The sequence below is a fragment of the Mustelus asterias genome, chromosome 26, assembly GCF_964213995.1.
Source record: "Mustelus asterias chromosome 26, sMusAst1.hap1.1, whole genome shotgun sequence".
In the NCBI taxonomy this organism is placed as follows: domain Eukaryota; kingdom Metazoa; phylum Chordata; class Chondrichthyes; order Carcharhiniformes; family Triakidae; genus Mustelus; species Mustelus asterias.
The window spans coordinates 5482365-5501884 of NC_135826.1; the positions used below are offsets into that span (position 1 = coordinate 5482365).

The 19520-nt window shown below is 40.0% G+C and overlaps 1 protein-coding gene across 2 annotated transcripts in view; it reads right to left on the reverse strand.

Annotated features, from left to right (window-relative positions):
• tmem259 (transmembrane protein 259) overlaps positions 1 to 19520 on the reverse strand; it is a 61761-nt gene that overhangs the window by 41693 nt on the left and 548 nt on the right. The gene's annotated exons all lie outside the window — the stretch shown is intronic.

Below are 19520 nucleotides of genomic sequence, written 5' to 3' on the forward strand. Positions count from 1 at the left end.
GCTGCCTTCTTGAAGCGCGGCAGGCAACGAATTGAAATTGAAACCTTACAGAATATTAGGGAACATTCCACCACTGGAGGTACCAGACGTCTAACCTGCACATTGTCATGACATGGAATATATCATTTTAAACACAATGCTTAATTTTAGATAAATTTGCAACATCTGCTGGACATCAAGTTACTCTGACCAATCAAATTTGAATTCAAATGGGTACATTGATAGCCAAAATCAATGCTCAAACCACTTTAATTACACAAGAAAAGCAGTGAAAAGGTGTTGATTGGATTGAAGAAATTATAGCAGCTTACTGCAGAACCTACACCAAAATTTGAACATTAATCTTTACAAATTTACTCAAAATATCGCCAGGAACAACATGCCTGCAAGGAATCTACCCAACATTGACTGTGATAAATATAGTACACCAATCTGCAACAGAATATATTATAGAAAATTAAACTGGAGCTGACTCTCCATTTTCACACCAACAAGAATCTGTATTACATATCAGAGCCTGGAGTTCAACAGAAATTTAAAAAGGAAATAAAGAGAGATGGAAACAAATTTAAAGGCAGGTGTTAAAAGTGTCAGAAAATGAAGTATGGTTTCAAAAGTAGCCCCACTGAAATTGTTTAATTCTCAAAGCACACTAACGCAAATCAATAAGGAGCTTTTGCCCTCTGGACAATGTTTACATAATCTAATTTCTACTTCTTGCATCATTCTGGTGCTGAATACCCAACAGATCAAACCAAGTTCAATCAAAACATGAAACCAGTGCCCTAAGATTTGAACATTGCACAATTACAACAGGAATATTGTGCACAGTTCTGGACGCCACATGACAGGAAGGATGTGAACACATTGGAGAGGTTTCTAAGAATGGTTCAGGGATGAGAAGCTTCAGTTATGATGATATATTGAAGAGGCTGGTACTGTTCTTCTTGGAGTGAAGGTGGCTAACAGGAGATTTGATAGAGATGTTCAAAATCACAAGGGGGATGAACAGAGTAGATGGGGAGAAACTGTTCTCGCTCATAAAAGAATCAAGGACAAGAGGGCACAGGTTTAAAATGATTTGCAAAAGAGGTAAATATGATGTAAGAAAAAACTTCTTCACACAAGTGGTTCCTGTTTGGAATGCACTGCCCGGAAAGAGGCAGGTTCAATCGAGGCATGTAAGAGGGCTTAAGACGATTACTGAATAGAAACAATGTGCAGGGGTATGGGGAAATGTCAGGGGGATGGCACTAAGTCAGGATGATCATTTGGAGACCAGTGTAGACACAATGGGCCAAATGGCCTCCTCCAGTGCCATAACAATTCTATGATTCTGAGGTCATCATCCTTAATCTTCAAAATGCATTGATTTTTGGCAATGTTACAGAAACAGAGGAAATAGGTCTGTTCTGGGATCCAAATATAACATTCAAATGAGTTCATGGACACATTTCTGATCAAATGCCCATTTTCTGGGAGGGTCAGAAAAACACCAGTGTGTACTTAACCTGAATTGGATGGGTACACTTTACCAGAATTCCATTCACAAAAAAAAACATTAAATAGGTCAGAAGGAAGAAATAATTAAGAGAAAACTGCAGCCGGCAGGAAACTTCCGAAATAAATGCCCACTTGCTCTTCTTGGCATCTTAAAATAAACATTTAACTTGTCAATTTTCAAAAGCGAGTCCCTGGAGTTCTTATTTAAATTTTATGATAATTTTTATGACATGAAAGTTAATGTGAGGCTTTCCTGTTTAACGTTATGATTACACTGGCAATTGGTGGTCTCTGATGTCCTTTTTTTGAAGTGCTGACAAATTGGTTCAATTTTAACTCTTTACAAGCTTCCTTCCCCTTCAGACACCATGTCACCAAATTAAGTGCCCAAATCAAAGTGGTAATACATTTTTATACATGCAAATATTTTCAATTTTATTGAGACCATCAATACATCCGAGGTAGAATAGCATTCATTTCTTACACTTCTCCCATGAAGAAATCACTGATGGATTTCAGCAGCACTGCTACAGCGCAAAAGATTATGGATCCATTAAGTCAGTGGACCCTATTAAAATGTTACTGTGGTCAGGCAAATTGAATTATGATTAAAAATCTATGACTCCCATGTGCTACTGACTACCGCTGTAGCTGTTTGTAACCCGATTGCTGTACCCAACAACATTTCTTTGGGATGCACTGTCATCTCTCAGGCAGTATCAGAGGGCTTTCAAAGGTATGAAACATTTCTTTTACGGGGAATGTTTTCTTCATTTAACAGTTTTGGCTCCTGACTTCCTGAAGGAGTTTTTGGAATGTGGCACCAGAGCTTCAGTCCACTTTCAATTACTTGTTGAAACACCTATTCAGTCCTGGTGGACACTGAGCACAATTAATATCATAGTTGGGCGTTGTGATGACACAATGGTTAGCACTGCTGACTCAGTGCCAGCGAGCCAGGTTCGATTCCCAGCTTGGGTCACTGTCTGTGTGGAATCTGCACATTCTCCCCGTGTCTGCGTGGGTTTCCGGTTTCCTCCCAAAGTCTGAAGGACGTGCTGATTAGGTGCATTGGCCATGCTAAATTCTCCCTCAGCGAACCCAAACAGGTGCCAGAGTGCAGCGACTAGGGGATTTTCACAGTAACTTCATTACAGTGTTAATAAAAGCCTACATGTGACTAATAAATAAACTTTATTATGCTTCTAATGTAAGAGAACACAAAATGAATTTCAACTAGAAACCACCAGAAAATGCTGAGGAGAGAGAACCTTTCTTTCCTAAACCAGAGGTAGAGAGGCCAACAGTACAACTACAACTGAGATCAAGCCCAGAATGTCCAAGAAAACAGTATTGCTCAGCTACTCGTTGGATACACTTGCCCTGTTTAGTTAAGAGTGAGAGTCTAGGTGGTGTGAAAGAGCTTTGGAGTATTTAGAAATCATTAAAAGGTGGCACACAGTTACAAAGGTTAATCCAAAAGGTCAATGAAATGAAATAATGGCCTTTATGTTAAGAAGGTTGTAATACAAAAGTGCGAAAGCAATGTGTCTGGTATGTGGAGCTCGCTGAGACCTTTTTAAAGCTCTACATTCAATTTTGGACATTGAACACCAGGAAAGATATTCTGGCATTAACAGGACATTGTGCAACACAGATTTAGCAGGGTAGCAGGGCTTCAAGAAATAACTTGAGAATAAGTTACTTAAATTTGGTTTGTACACTCCAAACTTCTAAAAGATGATTTATTTAGGATCTTTTAAAATGATAAAGGGATTTGATAGAGTTGATGCAAAGAACCTATTCCCTCGGTTATGTTTCCTCTGAGAATTCAGAACAAGGGAGCATCAGTTTTGAATTACAATATCTTAATATTTCCCACCATCTGTTGCTGCTGAAACCCTAATTTATACCTTTATCAGCTCTAGGCTTCACTACTGCAATAGTCTCCTGGCTGGTTTCCCATCTTCCACCATCCATTAACTTGAACCTATCTCAAATTCTGCTGCCTGTAATTTGTACCAAGTCTCATTCAGCCATCACTCCTGTGCTTGCTAACCTACAGAGACTTGCAGTCTCTGCAGTTCATCAATGCCTGGATTTTAAAGCACTTTAAAATCAAGAAAAGGGTAGCAGAGGTTAGTTCTGTGTGCCAGGGACCTGAGTTCGGTTCTGGCCTTGAGTGACTGTGTGGAGTCTGCACGTTCTCCGTGTGACTGCGTGGGTTTCCTCTGGATGCTCCGGTTTCCTCCCACGGTCCAAAGATGTGCAAGTTAGATAGATTAGCCATAGTAAACGTACGGGGAGAAGGCCTGAGTGGAATGCTCTTTTGGAGGGTGTGCAGAATCAGATGGTCAAATGGCCTCTTTCTGCACCATAGGAGGTTCTATGATCCATTCTCATGTTCAAATTCCTCCATGGCCTCACTTCTCCCCAGGATTGTAATCTCCCCAAACCTACAACTCTTAGAGAACTCTACATTCCTGTGGCCCCTTGTGCATCTCCCACTTCCTTCGCCCTACTGACAGCAGTACCTTTAATGTCTAGGCCAGTGATGGACAACCTGCGGCCCATGACACGCTTTGTTGATCATTGTCCATATATAGGGGTAGCCACATTCCGCTGATTTGCATCCGTGGTTTTTTAGACTATGGGTATAACTGAAGTGATATGCACATAAAGCAAGGGCAAGTGAAGTAAGGTGCTTGCTAATTGCACATAACACAGAGCTGTGTGCTCTCGCTGCTTCCAAAGTTTAAATATTTCATTTGCTTTTACCATTTGAAGTTGATGGCAATTCTATTAATATATGAATGATTAAGCATTTTCTATAACTCGTTATGAAATATTCGGCATGTATTAAATGTATTCAATATTCACAGGGTCATGGTTAGTCAACAAGCCTGATTTCAATCTTACGGCCCAGGGATGAAGGAGGGCCACTCATGCAACCCATTCACTACTCTAGGTTGCCAATCACTGCTCTAGGTCCTGGTTTTGGAATTCCTTCCCCAAACCCCCTTGCATCTTTACCTCCCTCCTCCTTTAAAGTTCTGCTTAGATCTGCTTCTTAACAAATCTTTTGATCACCCTGCCCTTATGCCCTGTTCATTGGCTCCATGTTAAATTTGGTCTGATTATATTCTCATGAAGTGCCTTAGGATGCGTTCTATTTTAAAGCATGTACTTTTGGCACGTACATTGTTAACAAATCACCAGTGTTTCCGTCACAAGCAACATTTCCCATTACACTGTGTGTCTCAATGTTATTTGATCGTAAGAACCATAAAACCCAAACCTGCCCTCATCGCTGGCATTTAATTACCTTTCAATTTGTAGTGATGGATGGTTCAGCTACTTTTTCCCCCTTACTCCGAGAAGTTTATGATATCCTGTAAACACACTTGACTTTGAGGCATTAAAAGCTACACTAACAGCATTTTGGAAAGTTCGGTAAATTTTAAATTTCATTAGGGCCAAATTGGACACGGTTGAGCTGTCCAGTACTGCACCAAATTCTTTACATGAGACTGGACCGGATTTTCAACTATGTAAGGTTTCACAAGCAAACCTAACTTTGTCATCAGAACGGGTTTATAGAAATTTCCAGCAAAGTTATTTGAATAATGAGCAGGACTTCGAACTGATTCTTTCCCTTCCTAGCCTGAGACTGTTATGGTCAACTATAATACAACCTTCAGCATGGCTGTGATCGGGAAAATCAGCACAGTAATGCCTTTATGTAATGGCCATTTGCGGCAGTATGCTTTTCTTATTAAACTGGTTTGTAACTAAATTAAGAGAAACAGTAAAATTATGAATATGGGAAACCGTACCGTACCATGTGAGTTTTCATTTGGAGTACACGGTAGCCTGTAAATTCATCTTGCCTACTTTGTTATTTAGGTCCATTTTAGGCACCGTTTTTCCTGCCTTGGTACCAAGCCCATCCTGGTTTCTTTGTAAAAAATCAAAAATACTATAAAATTTAATTCAAATATATAATCAGATGGTGGGTATTATAGCATTGAATGACTAAGCTTATTTCAGGGGTGGACAAAACTCAAACTTACAAACAGCATATGTATGTTTGAACTATGAGGTATTTCTCATGGAAAAGTACATCTATCCCCTCACCACACAGATCATTACACATTTCAAAGCTTAATTGCGGAAATGGATCAGGTTTAAATGTGAAAAGTTCACAAGATTTGTGAACAATGTGATGATTTTGCCTTTCATTTAGTAGTGATGTAATGTGTGTATGATGCGACAAATATTTCCACAGCTCCGTGCTATTCTTCAGTAGCACTGCTCATGCTGATTCTGAATATGTGCTGTTTTCTAACAAGGCCCAGCAACTACTTTTCCAATGTCCAACAGAGTGACTGTCATTGCTGCAAAATCTTAGATACCATAAATATAAATATTACATGTAGCACAGTTTGCCCATCACTGTGATTTTTAAAAACTAGAAAGCTGGTTACTGAATGTTAGTTGTTCTGACCATGAAATTTACACAGCATTTGTTATCCTGTACAATCCCCTCACCAAACAAACTGATCAGGAGCAATTAGATTTCATGGCCTTTTTGGGATAAAGGCTCATTTTAACAGTATAATAGATTTTTAAAAATTAATTTGTGGGACCTGGGCACAGCTGGCTGGCCAGCATTTATTTTAAGAAGTTTAACAACACCAGGTTAAAGTCCAACAGGTTTATTTGATAGCAAAAGCCACACAAGCTTTCGGAGCTCCAAGCCCCTTCTTCAGGTGAGTGGGAATTCTGTTCACAAACAGGGCATATAAAGACAGAGACTCACGTGAGAACAGGTACACGGTACATACTCTTGCAACTCGGCCACCGTTGTCTACCTGATACGCTGCAGGAAAGGATGTCCCGAGGCATGGTACATTGGGGAAACTATGCAGACGCTGCGACAACGGATGAATGAACACCGCTTGATAATCACCAGGCAAGACTGTTCTCTTCCTGTTGGGGAGCACTTCAGCGGTCACGGGCATTCGGCCTCTGATATTCGGGTAAGCGTTCTCCAAGGCGGCCTTCGCGACACACAACGGCACAGAGTCGCTGAGCAGAAACTGATAGCCAAGTTCCGCACACACGAGGACGGCCTCAACCGGGATATTGGGTTCATGTCACACTATCTGTAACCCCCACAGTTGCCTGGACCTGCCGAGTTTCACTGGCTGTCTTGTCTGGAGACAATACACATCTTTTTAGCCTGTCTTGATGCTCTCTCCACTCACATTGTTTTGTTTCTTAAAGACTTGATTAGCTGTAAGTATTCGCATTCCAACCATTATTCATGTAAATTGAGTCTCTGTCTTTATATGCCCTGTTTGTGAACAGAATTCCCACTCACCTGAAGAAGGGGCTTGGAGCTCCGAAAGCTTGTGTGGCTTTTGCTATCAAATAAACCTGTTGGACTTTAACCTGGTGTTGTTAAACTTCTTACTGTGTTTACCCCAGTCTAACGCCGGCATCTCCACATCAGCATTTATTGCCCATCCCTAGTTGAGAGTCAACCACATTGGTGTGGCTCTGGAGTCGCATGTGGGCCAGACCAGGTAAGGACGGCAGATTTTCTTCCCTAAAGGGCATTAGTGAATCAGATGGGTTTTTCCAACAATCGACAAGGTTTTATGGTCATCGGGAGATTCTTAATTCCAGATATTTTTATTGAATTAAAATTCCACCATCTGCCGTGGCAGTATTCAAACCCGGGTCCCCAGAACATTAGCTGTGTTTCTGGATTAATAGTCTAGCGGTAATACTATTAGGCCATTCCTCCTCCATACATTATATTGTTATACTTTAACAGTATAATATAATCATAGCATGGGAGAAGGCCATTCAGCTTATCATACCTGTGCCAGCTCCGTGGTAAAACTATCCAATTAATCCCAGTTTCCCGCTCTTACCCAAAAGTCCTATTATTTTTTCCCTTCAAGTATTGACCCAATTCCCTTTTGAATGCTATGATTATAGCTACTTGCACTTCTCTTTCGGGCAGTCCATTCTAAATCATGACTCGTTGTGTAAAAAATGTTTCCTCATGTCACCTCTGGTTCTTCTATGAATCACCTTAAATCTGTGTCCTCTGTTTACCAACCCTCTGACACCGCAAATAGTTTCTCCTTTTTTACTCTAAATTCTTCACGATTCTGAACACCTCAATCAAATCTCCTCTTAAACGTCTCTGTTCTAGGGATTCAATCTGTAACTTTCCTCTGGATCCTTTCCATGACTATATCACCAACCACATGGGGCGACAAAAATTGGCATGATATTATAAATGTGGTCTGACCAGCGACCTGTAGTGTGTCAGAACAATTTATAATGGAAGAATGGTTCTATTAAAACAACTTAAGCTCCAGTTTCTCTACATCGGTTGCAGTAACTCAAAGATCAAAGATCCTTGTCTCTCCCAACTCATTTCAGTCTAATTTCCTGAAAACGATAGGTGCATTTTGTTCTAACCATACCAACAAGCTCAACTTTATCTAAATTAAATGTCATTTACATTGCGAGATCCCCTCCACCTGCACATTTAAAGCTTTTAGATCTGATTTTTGTTATTCTTTCATGGGATGTGGGCATTGTTGGCAAGTCCAAAATTTGTTGGCCATCCTGAATTGTTCTTTAGAAGGTGGTGCTGAGCTGCCACCAGTTCTCTTTCATCTTAACCATTGCAATTTAGTATTATCTGCAAACTTACATACCAGTCCACTAATCAGGTCAATAATAAAGATGGTGAAATATAGCAGGACCAGCTTATCGCTGATGGGTACCAGCAGTAAGGTATCTCTAAGCTGAACCACATCTGTTAACTATAACTTTTTGGCAACAAGATTGGAACCAATTCCAAACCGAGCATTTCAAATTCCTAACACCACAATAATCTATCTTGTGAAGTAATCTATTTGAGGTACTTTATCAAAGGCTTTTTGAAAGTCCAAATAGACAATATCTACTGAAGTTCCCTTCTCCACTGCCTCAAAAAACTCTCAGCACATTTGTCAGACATAACATATTTGTTTCAAATGAAAATCCAACGGCTTCTTCATTCCTTTCCCAGTGATCATAAAGGATATCACTTGTGATCCGTTCGAGCATCTTCCCAATAATGATTCCAAGCTCTGATTTCCCCTCCAACTTTTTGAAAAATGAACTATATGAGCTAGCTTCCAGTCTAAAGGAACAACTCTGAACTCTATTGAAATCACAAGAAATAGGTAAGGACCTCACAGAGTATCTATCCCATCCTTTTAATCAACCTTGCATAGGTATTATCATACTCAGCTTTAATAAACTATCCAAGCTTTAATTACTTATCTATTTGAATATTATTAAAGGCATTCAATACTGGAACATAAGCATCATCCACAGGAGTGTAGATGGGCACAAAATAGCCATTTAGCAGTTCTGCCATAGCTTGAGAATCGGTTTGAATCTACTCTATAGCATGTTGTGGTTCTATACTGTCCTTAATGGTCTTCGGATGGATTAATTACTTTTCCTTTTTCTCCTATGAGTTAAAGTGAACAAAAAGCAAAAATACGACAGCTGCTGGAAATATGGAAAACTACTTGTATTTACGTAGTGTCTTTGGAATAGTAAAACAGGCTTCACGGAAGCATTATGAAACAATGTTTGCTAAAACAGAAAATGCTTAGAACACTCAGCAGGTTGGGCAGCATCTATGGACAAGATAGATAAGCTAAAGGACAAATAGGAATGGGCAGTAAATGCTGGAGTTGCCAGCGACACTCACCCCCTATGAAAGAACTAGAGAAATATATAATTCAAACGCAGAATTCGATCAAGAGTACAATGGCGCTTAATCTCAGTAAAAATGAAAGTCCTGAATGGGCTCTACTCAGTACTGAAGGTCTATTTAAATAGACTATGTTTAAACTACAAACTGCTCAAAATTAAATATTAAATCTACATGTAAGCTGTTTCCACAAAGCTTAGAGACCAACAAATCACCTCTTGCTTATACCCAGCACAGGTAGATATATTTAAAAGTTAGTAATTTACACAAAAAATGCATATAAGGGAAAGGTCTGAAAGAAAAATTAGAAAAAAAGCAAAATCAACTTCACAGGAAGCAACAGACATTCACTGAACACAAGAGAACAAATTCCAAGGTCAAAGAGTGGGCTTGTCACAGAGCGAAAGGCAGCAGAACTGAAGTTGAAGTCTGGGTTTCTCTCTCAATTCTGGTCAGTGGACAATCAAATTCTGCACAGATGCAGGAAAATCAAGATGACATTGCAGCAGCATTACCACGGAGAGAGTAGGGAATTGAAAACTAGAACAAGACACCCAAATGAAAAATATCCCCAGTACATCTAGTTCCGAATGAGAGTCATATTGGACTTGAAACATTAACTCTTTCTCTCTCTCCAAAGATGCTGCTGGACCTGTTGAGTTTTCCCAGCATTTTGTTTTTATTTCAAATTTCCAGTATCTGTGGTATTGTGCTTTATATTATGTGAAAAATCCCCCCCTCCCACCCTGGCCCATTAAAGAAAAATGTGAGCAGCTTTGATTTAATGGTACACCCTTGAAAATAACTTTTACCTTGAGGGAATAGCAGGCATGCAATTTGGGCAACACAATGTAAGAAATAGGAGTAGGCAATTCAGCCTCTCATGCCTGCTCCAACACTCAATAAGATCAGGACTGATCTAAATGTAGCCTTAACCCAACTTCCTGCCGTACCACCCCATAATCCTTTACTCCCTTGAAATCAAAAATCTGTCTAACTCAACTTTGAATATATTAAATGCCTCAGTTTCCACTGCTCACTGAGGAAGAAAATTCCAAAACACTGATGGTCTTCATAAGAAAATCCTTATCCTTGTCTTAAATGGGAGACCTCATATTTTGAAACTGTCCCCCCAGTTCTAGATTCCCCCACAAAGGGAATACCCGCTCTCAGCATCTACCCTGTTTAGCCTCCTCTGAATCTTATATGTTTCAATAAGATCACCTCTCATTCTTCGAAACTCCAGTAAGTATTGGCTCAACCTTCTCTCATAACACAACCCATCAACCAAGGAAATGAGCCGAGTGAACCTTCCCTGAATGCTTTCCATGCAAGAAAGGTTAAGAATGACTCTCAAAAATAATTGGCATCATCTCCTATTGGTATTGCAAATGCATTCTTTTGGGGGTTCAGTCAGTTACACGCATTTGTTTGCTGGCGTACTGTACTGCATATGCACAATTTTGTCCTGTTGGTTGTTTTACTAAAAAAATCCATACCGTTAGCAATAATACCAATAAAAAGAGAGAGGTTGAAGTCTTGTAAACCAAAGTCATTGGTAAGAGTTCAGGCTTGCTCCTAACACTGTCACTTGCAGCAAAAATACAGTTTCCATAAATGAAGACTCATAGAAAACAACAGGTAATGGGGTATAAAATGAAGATCATGCTCTACAAATCTCCCAGGCTTCTTCGAAAAAAGTAACAGCGTGAATGAACTTTGGTCTCATTTAATGATCAAATGGATGCAGAAGGTTCATATGATACGAATTTATAAGAGGTTTCAAAACTGACAATACATTCTGTTTCCATTGGTTGGCAAATTGATAAGCGAGCAGAGGTATGAGAACTATAATTAGATGTAGGGAGGAAATAGAAATCTTTCACAGCATTGTTGGAAATTGGAAGCATTTACCATAAGTAACTATTAGCACAGAATTTATAACATTAGAAAGAATATGTTAACGAATTGAAAAGTCTAGGAATGAGAATAGATCATTCCAATTCGAGAGTGAGCACAACTTGAGCATGTTGAACCAAATAACCTGTTTCTCGGGTGTAACTTAAATGAAAACAGCCTCAAGAGGTTATATTGTACATATATAATGCAAATGACTAAGAAGTCCAGACCCCATGGGAAGTCTTTTATGTCACAGCCTGCTCTTTGAAGAGTGAACAGCAAACTTATTCAGATTTCCATATTTCTATTAACCTATAAAATCAACAAGTTCTTGTAATAGAAGACATTGCGAGGACATGATAACCGTCCCACTTAACAGTTCTAATAAAGTTTCAGGCAAAAGATTGAGCTTATCTATTCTCCAGTCTGTTGACATGCAATTGAAAATACTTTAAAAGGCAATGACTTGTCCTTAAAACCATTAATTTAAATTCTGAAAATAAGCAAATGACACTAACAAAGAGAATTCTGTCAGCACAGACGCTTATGAAATATCTGATAGATCAAGTTTGCTTCACAAACTGATCCCCCAGGTACAGAAATAATGAGCTTCGCTCAGAGATAGAGATGGTTGTTCAAATTGTTATGTTTACCATTTGTATCTAAAAATATAATTCATAAATCAGTCAGTTGTAACATCAATATATGCAGAAAACTAATCCCCATTTTTCAATTTGCATTCCCAAGGGGCTGCAAGTATAGCGACCAATCGCAAAATGAATTATGGGGTGGGAGGAACTGCATAGAGACAACTGATCTTTTTCAGCAATGCCCTCTTGGTGTCTGATGTTTAAAGATAGACAAATTGCAACACACTCAATTCATCAGTAATTTTTCCAGTCTTGTGCGTTCCTATATTCATAGAGATTTGTAGAATATATTTCCTAGACATTGAAACTAGCCAGGTGAATTGAGATTGCTATTTCTGGTCCCGTACATTCCTGTGACTATGAATACTAAGATAAAACTGCTTGGACACCAGGAATTGTACATCAACATTCTGAATTTTTCATTGTAGGAAGCAGGCACATTCTGTGTGCAGAATGCTGGTACAGATTATTTAATAAATTGTTCAAGTTTAACTCATTCTACTTAAGTCAACTTTTAGAATCATAGAGCCAAAGATTCAAGTTTATATTTTCCTTCCATGTCTTTTCTTCATTTTCATTCTCTCTTTTACATAGGATAACTTTCAAAGACACTTCAATTTTCTCCAAAGACACAGCTCTACCAGTTATGCCAAGAATGGAAATGTTATCTTCGTTAGCACAGGTCTGTGCAATATCAGAGGGTCTTTAGGTCAAGCCAAGTGATATATTTCAAAATAAAAGACTGTGTATCACGAGAAAGATTTCTCCAGAGATGCAATTTGGAAAATGTTACAACCCCATGAGATTCTGTTCCTTGGAAACCATCGCCACTGTGCTCATTGCTGCCGCTGGACAGAAATCAGTACTTGATTTGACACTAAACTTTGATCCATAATCAAAAGTTCATCACTGATCTTCCAAATAGGATAACCATATGTTATAATTATGTACCAATGCTTTACATATGTTAAACTAAAGGGAGGAAAAACAGCCGAAGGAAATTTGAAGAATTAATTCAATTATTCAATTATCTTCAGCAGATCTGGTAAGTAAATAAATTGTAGTAAATATATTAAAAAGACAAAATGTTCATTCAATCCTCTTGACAGTACAAATTCACTACCTTTTCAAAGACCAATATGATTCCCTTACTCCAGGGCTTACATTTCCAGCAAAACAAATGCTTCACACTTTAAAAAAACTTGAAGCAAATTTAATTTCTATTGATAAAAAAAACTCGAAACCTAAAAAAAAGATTTTAGTACAGCTTTAAAGGGTATCACCAGAAATACCCTAATCAAAAAAGTCAAAATTGCTGAGATCTTTGAGTTTTTTTTATTCATTCTTGGGACATGGGCATCACTGGCTGGCCAGCATTTATTGCCCATCCCTAGTTGCCCTTGTTCAGAGGGCAGTTGAGAATCAACCACATTGATAAATTACTACAGTGGGATGAATTATTTTGTTTGGTTAATTAATAGGGAAATAGACTGAGATACAGGCCCAAGAAACAGGCACGGGGGCAGAACTAATGCAACAGTTGAAATGACTTGACTGCATATTCTTTCCCTCCCAAATTAACATTGATAAATCATGTATCAGCTCAGTTCCCTCAAGGTCCTGACAGTTGCATTGCTCTGAGCAACTTCTCATGATCATACAACAGAATCACCACTTTAAGCAAACATGGAGCCAAAGGGTAGAATTTAATTTATCCCTGCAGGAATCTTGGGGGCGCGGGGCAGGGAAGAGAGAAATCACTCGCCCGGTTGCCCCCGAAGTGTGGTTAGGGACCTCCTGAGGCCCATGGACGCCCACCCCCAGCAGCAACAACTACCCCCAATCTCTCCTACCCTCACAACAAACACGCGCCTTTCATCAGGGTCTGCCTGACTGGTCCCTGCAAGTTTTCTGGAGCCTCCTTTACTGCTGCTCCAGGGCACTCTGCAGTCCCAGCAGTGCCACCATTCCTAGCCATCCCAGGAAACTCCAATGGCAGGCAGTTAACTGCCTGATTGAGGTTTCATCCCACTGAGACTCCCGGCCATTGAATTCGGCCCATAGAGTTATTACAGCAGTGAAGGAAACCATCCAACCCATGAGTCCATGGTAGGTTTTTTCAAAATATTTAAAGTACAACCACAGTTACTTGAAATTGTTTCTTGTCCCTTTCTTTAACCATTTTTTCTTTGCAGTACATGAATCAGAGAAAGCACATAAGCATCATTTCGTCAGAGGCTTATGTCAAAGTGCTCCAAAATCAAGATCATGTAGGAACATGCTTTCAACTTAAAAAACAAAGCAAAAAACGGCAGCTCATCCTAGTTATGGATAAAAGCTTCAATATGTTAAAGCATTTGATTATTTGACTGAAATTTGATGTTATTTCTGTAAGGGGATTAGTGGAAGGAGCAGTGGTGACCCATATCAACACATGGAAGATGAAGGGCCAGTAAGAGTCTGTAGTCAGAATGTACACCTAATCATAATTAACATGTGGGATACATTTTGATGAACTCCACGTTGTGTCAAAATGTCAACTCTTTTTTCATTTATCAAGGTAACAGAAGTTTAGTGTTAGGGAATGAAAGAGTTTTGAACTTTTTGAAACTGAGCATCTGTATGGTTTAACTCCCTATATTCAAACTGTCAAGTGCGCAGTCAACCCAAACACAGAAAAGCACCCAGTATTAATTTTAATCTATTTTTGCAACTAGTATACAAGTTGAGTGAGATTGCCAATTCTTTCTGTATTCAGAGTTTGCTTTCACTGAAAACAGGTTGAAAACAAATTTGCTAACCTACTTAAATAGTTTAGTTTCCAGGTTAATAAAAATGCAACAGGGTCCAAGTGCAATAAATTATTAACCATCCGAGACAGAAATATTTCCACATGAAGAGTTACATTTGCATTGTCAAATTTAGTCAATGGATAACCAAGACTATGAAAGAAAAGTAGGTCAATGTTTTGTGCACCCCTTCAGCAGAACATCAATATAATGGAGGCTGAAGTTTTCTCCCTGCTGGTTAAGGAGAATTGCGGAAAGGTATAACTGTCCACTCTTGAAGGTGAAATTCTTATTTTCAATAACTTTTCTAAAGAAGTGTCAATAGAGAACACAAATTTCCAGTTTGTTATTCATCAATTTATTGCAAAATTGTGAACACGATGAATTTCATTGCTGTTACCTACCCTCCTCCCCTGAAAGTACTGGCTCACGCCAGGACTGAGAATGACCTTTACAAGAAATCATTAGCCACCTGTGGCTTGGACAGAGAGACTGAGCTAGGGGTGTTCTACAGATTTTGTACATATTTTCAACTGATAATTCTCACACTGGAGTTTATTGATACCCTTCTGTTTCAATCACTGACGCAAATTCTGGTATTACAAATGTTAACTGCGCCCAAGTTGTCCATAGAAAGAAATGTAGAAAATTTACAGCAGAGCGGGAAGCCATTTGGTCCATCATGCCTGCCCCAACCAAAAAACACAGCCTAATCCGATTTTCAGCTCTTGGACACATTTGTCCAACAATTTTCCCGTTACCACGGTTAATCTGACTGGCCTATAATTAACTGGCTTATCCCTTCCTCCCTTTTTAATCAAGGTACATTAGTAGTCCCCCAGTGACACAGAAGTAGCCATTGTAGGATCAGAAAATGATGATTACCACCTCCTTTATTTTGACTGTTGTTTCTTTTAGTGCAGCAAATTCTTCTTGTTGACCATTGTTACCAAAACACCTCTACCCTGTTGCATTAATTTCTATTACACGACATCTTTAAATACAATTTATTTCATACTTAAACCACTAAGTTTTATTGCTTCCAGAACACCTGCGATATTCAGAATTCATCTTCCACCTTGCATACGACCTGCTGTATTATATACCCTTAACCAAATGAGGAAAGGCTTGAAGATCTTCAAGACTGAGAGAATTAGTGACATAACTAAATGGTTCTGGTGTTTGTAAACACCTTTTCCCCAGTCCAAAACTAGATGTTGATTATGTCTACAGTAAATGGATCTTACCAAAAATCTTGATTTTTTTTTGCTGCTTGCTTTTTTGATCGAGCACAAATAAGCAATCAATATGGTCATCCTAATCAATAAATCATCAATGTACCAACCAATGACTACAACTTAAATTTAGAAAGCACCTTTAAGGTGATAAAAGGTCCCAAGCTGCTTTACAGAATTGTTATAAAACAAAATTGACACCAAGACACATAAGGAGATATTAGGGCAACTTGCTCAAAGAGTTGGATTTTAAGGAGCATCTTAAAGGAGGAAAGAGAAGTGGAGGGGTTTTGAGAGGCAATACCAGAGCTTAGATACTTGGCGTAAAAGCATGCTCATCAACGGTGGAACGATTTAAATCTGGGAAGCAGAAGTCGTCATGATTAGGAGAGCATATAAACTTTAGAACATAGAACATAGAAAAGCTACAGCACAAACAGGCCCTTCAGCCCACAAGTTGCACCGAACATGTCCCTACCTACTAGGCTTAACCATAACCTTCTATCTTACTAACTTCCATGAACTTATCCAAAAGTCTCTTAAAGCCTCTGAGAATCCACTCTATCAATACCTCTCAACATCTTATACACCTCTATCAGGTCACCTCTCATCCTTCGCTTCTCCAAGGAGAAAAGACCTAGCTCTCTCAACCTATCCTCATAAGGCATGCCACCTAATCCAGGCAACATCCTTGTAAATCTCCTCTGCACCCTTTCTATGGCTTCCACATCCTTTCTGTAATGAGACGACCAGAACTGGGCACAGTACTCCAGGTGGGGTCTGACAAGGGTCCTATACAGCTGCAGCATTATCTCCCGATTTCTAAACTCAATTCCTCTATTGATGAAGGCCAGCATTCCATACGCCTTCTTAACCACAGCCTCTACCTGCGATGCTGCTTTGAGCGTCCTATGAACCCGGACTCCAAGATCCTTCTGATCTTCTACACTGCCAAGCGTCTTACCCATAATATTATATTCTTTCATCCTATTCGACCTGCCAAAATGAACCACCACACACTTATCTGGGTTGAAGTCCATCTGCCACTTCTCCGCCCAGTCTTGCATCTTATCTATGTCTCGTTGCATCTGCTGACATCCCTCTACATTATCCACAACACCACCAACCTTTGTGTCATCAGCAAACTTGCCAACCCATCCTTCCACTTCCTCATCCAGGTCATTTATAAAAATCACAAAGAGCAGGGGTCCCAGAACAGATTCCCTGGGGCACTCCATTGGTGACTGACCTCCATTATGAAAAAGACCCATCTACAACCACTCTTTGCCTTCTGTGAGCAAGCCAGTTCTGAATCCACAAAGCAATGTCCCCTTGTATCCCATGCCCCTTCACTTTCTCAATAAGCCTTGCATGGGGCACCTTATCAAACGCCTTGCTGAAATCCATATAAATTACATCTACCGCTCTTCCCTCGTCTATGTGTCTAGTTACATCTTCAAAAAATTCAATTAGGCTCGTAAGGCATGATCTGCCTTGGACAAAGCCGCGCTGGCTATTTCTGATCATACTATTCCTCGCCAGATGTTCAGAAATCCTGCCTCTCAGGATCTTCTCAATCAACTTACCAACCACTGAGGTTAGACTCATTGGCCTATAATTTCCTGGGCTATCTCTTCTCCCTTTCTTGAACAACAGAACCACATCCGCAATCCTCCGGAACCTCTCCCGTCTCCATTGATGACACAAAGATCATCGCCAGAGGCTCAGCAATCTCTTCCCTCGCCTCCCACAGTAACCTGGGGTACATCCCATCCGGTCCCGGCGATTTACCTAACTTGATGCTTTTCAAAAGCTCCAACACATCCTCTCCCCTAATGTCCACATGCTCAATCTTCTCAGTCCACTGCAAGTGTGTACTGCAACTACCAAGATCCTTTTCCACTGTGAATACTGAAGCAAAGTATTCATTGAGTCCCTCTGCTATTTCTACCGGTTCTATACAGACTTTCCCACTGTCACAATTGATAGGTCCTACTCCTTCACATCTTATCTTCTTGCTCTTAACATACTTGTAGAGTGCCTTGGGGTTTTCTTTAGGGAACTGCGGAGCTGGATGAAATTACAGAGATTGGGAGGGGCAAGGCCACAAGGAAGTTGAAAACCAGAGTGAGAATTATAAAAATCGAAGCATTGAATAAACAGGTGCCAATGTAGGTACACGATCACAGAAATAAAAGGTGTACCAGACTTGGAGAGAGTTAGGACAGATGCAGCAGAGATTTGGATCACCTCAAGTTTGAGACGGATAGAATGCAGGAAGTAAGCCAGGAGTAACTGCAAGTCGGGTCATGTTAGGCAAGTGGAGACAGACATCTTAGTAATGGTGCCAATGTAGTTTGAAGCCCATCTCAGGGTCAAATATAACAAAAGCTGCAGATAGTATTGCTCAGCCTCAGACAGTTGCCAGGAAGAGGGATGGAGTCAGTGGCTGGGACCAATGACAATGGCTTTGGTCTTCCCAATATTTAGTTGCTGGAAATTTTGAGATACAGTACTGGATGTCAGACAAGTGATCTGTCAATTTAGAGTCAGTGAAGGATATGAAAGTGATAGTGATGAGTTAAAGATGGATGTTGTTGGGGAATGTGACGCTGCATTTTTAGATGTCAAGAAACTGCACACAGATGAGGAATAGGAGGGCTTCAAGGATAGAAACCTGGGGAACGATAGATATTGCAGATCAGCCATGAATTCATTGAATGACAAACAGGCATAAAAGCTAACTAACCCACTCCTATGATTGAGAGCAGAAATAGAAGGCAGTGCAGGTATTGTCTGGCTAGGATTTGATGGATGAAAACATATCATGGGAAGTGCAGTCCCACCCACCCAGGCAATGATAAAGAGGTATTGGAAAATAGTGCATGAACCATGCCAAAGCCTGAATACAAGTCAAAAAGGGCAAGGAGATATATCATGTGTGTCCTGGATGAGATTTCTCCCCCTAATATGATAGAGCAGAAACCTGATTTGGAGAAATTGAAACATTGCGTGCCAAAAGATTTGGGAGGCGATGACACATTCAAGAACTTTGGGGTAGGGATGTTGAAGATCATAAAATCCCAACAGTGCAGAAGACCACCATTCGACCCATCAAGCCTGCACTGAGAACAAGCCTATCCACGTAACTCCATGTATTTAACTTGCTAATCCCCCCGACACCAAGGCTCAATTTAGCTTGGCCAATGCACCTCACCAGCATGTCTTTCGGACTGCGGGAGGAAACCACAGCACCCCGAGGAAACCCACGCAGAGAGAATGTGCAAACTCCACACAGACAGTCGCCTGAGGCCGGAATTGAACCAGAGTCCCTGACACTGTGAGGCAGCAGTGCTAACCACTGTGCCACCCACAGTTGGTGGTTTGCAAGAATGGGGAGGTTGTTTATTTGAGATGAAAGCTGATGACAGCAGATTTAAAGTAGAAGGGGGGGGCAGTAGATGGAGAGAGAGGATCTTTAACATTATCAGGTAACATGGAGACCAGGAGGGCAATTAGTGGTGGGAAGTAAAGCCTGCAAACATTAGGCAATCACAAGGTAGAGGCTGTACAAACTATACCATGCATGTGACGGTAAAGTTAAAAATACAATGGAGCATATTAAATAAGGGAAGTGTTTAAT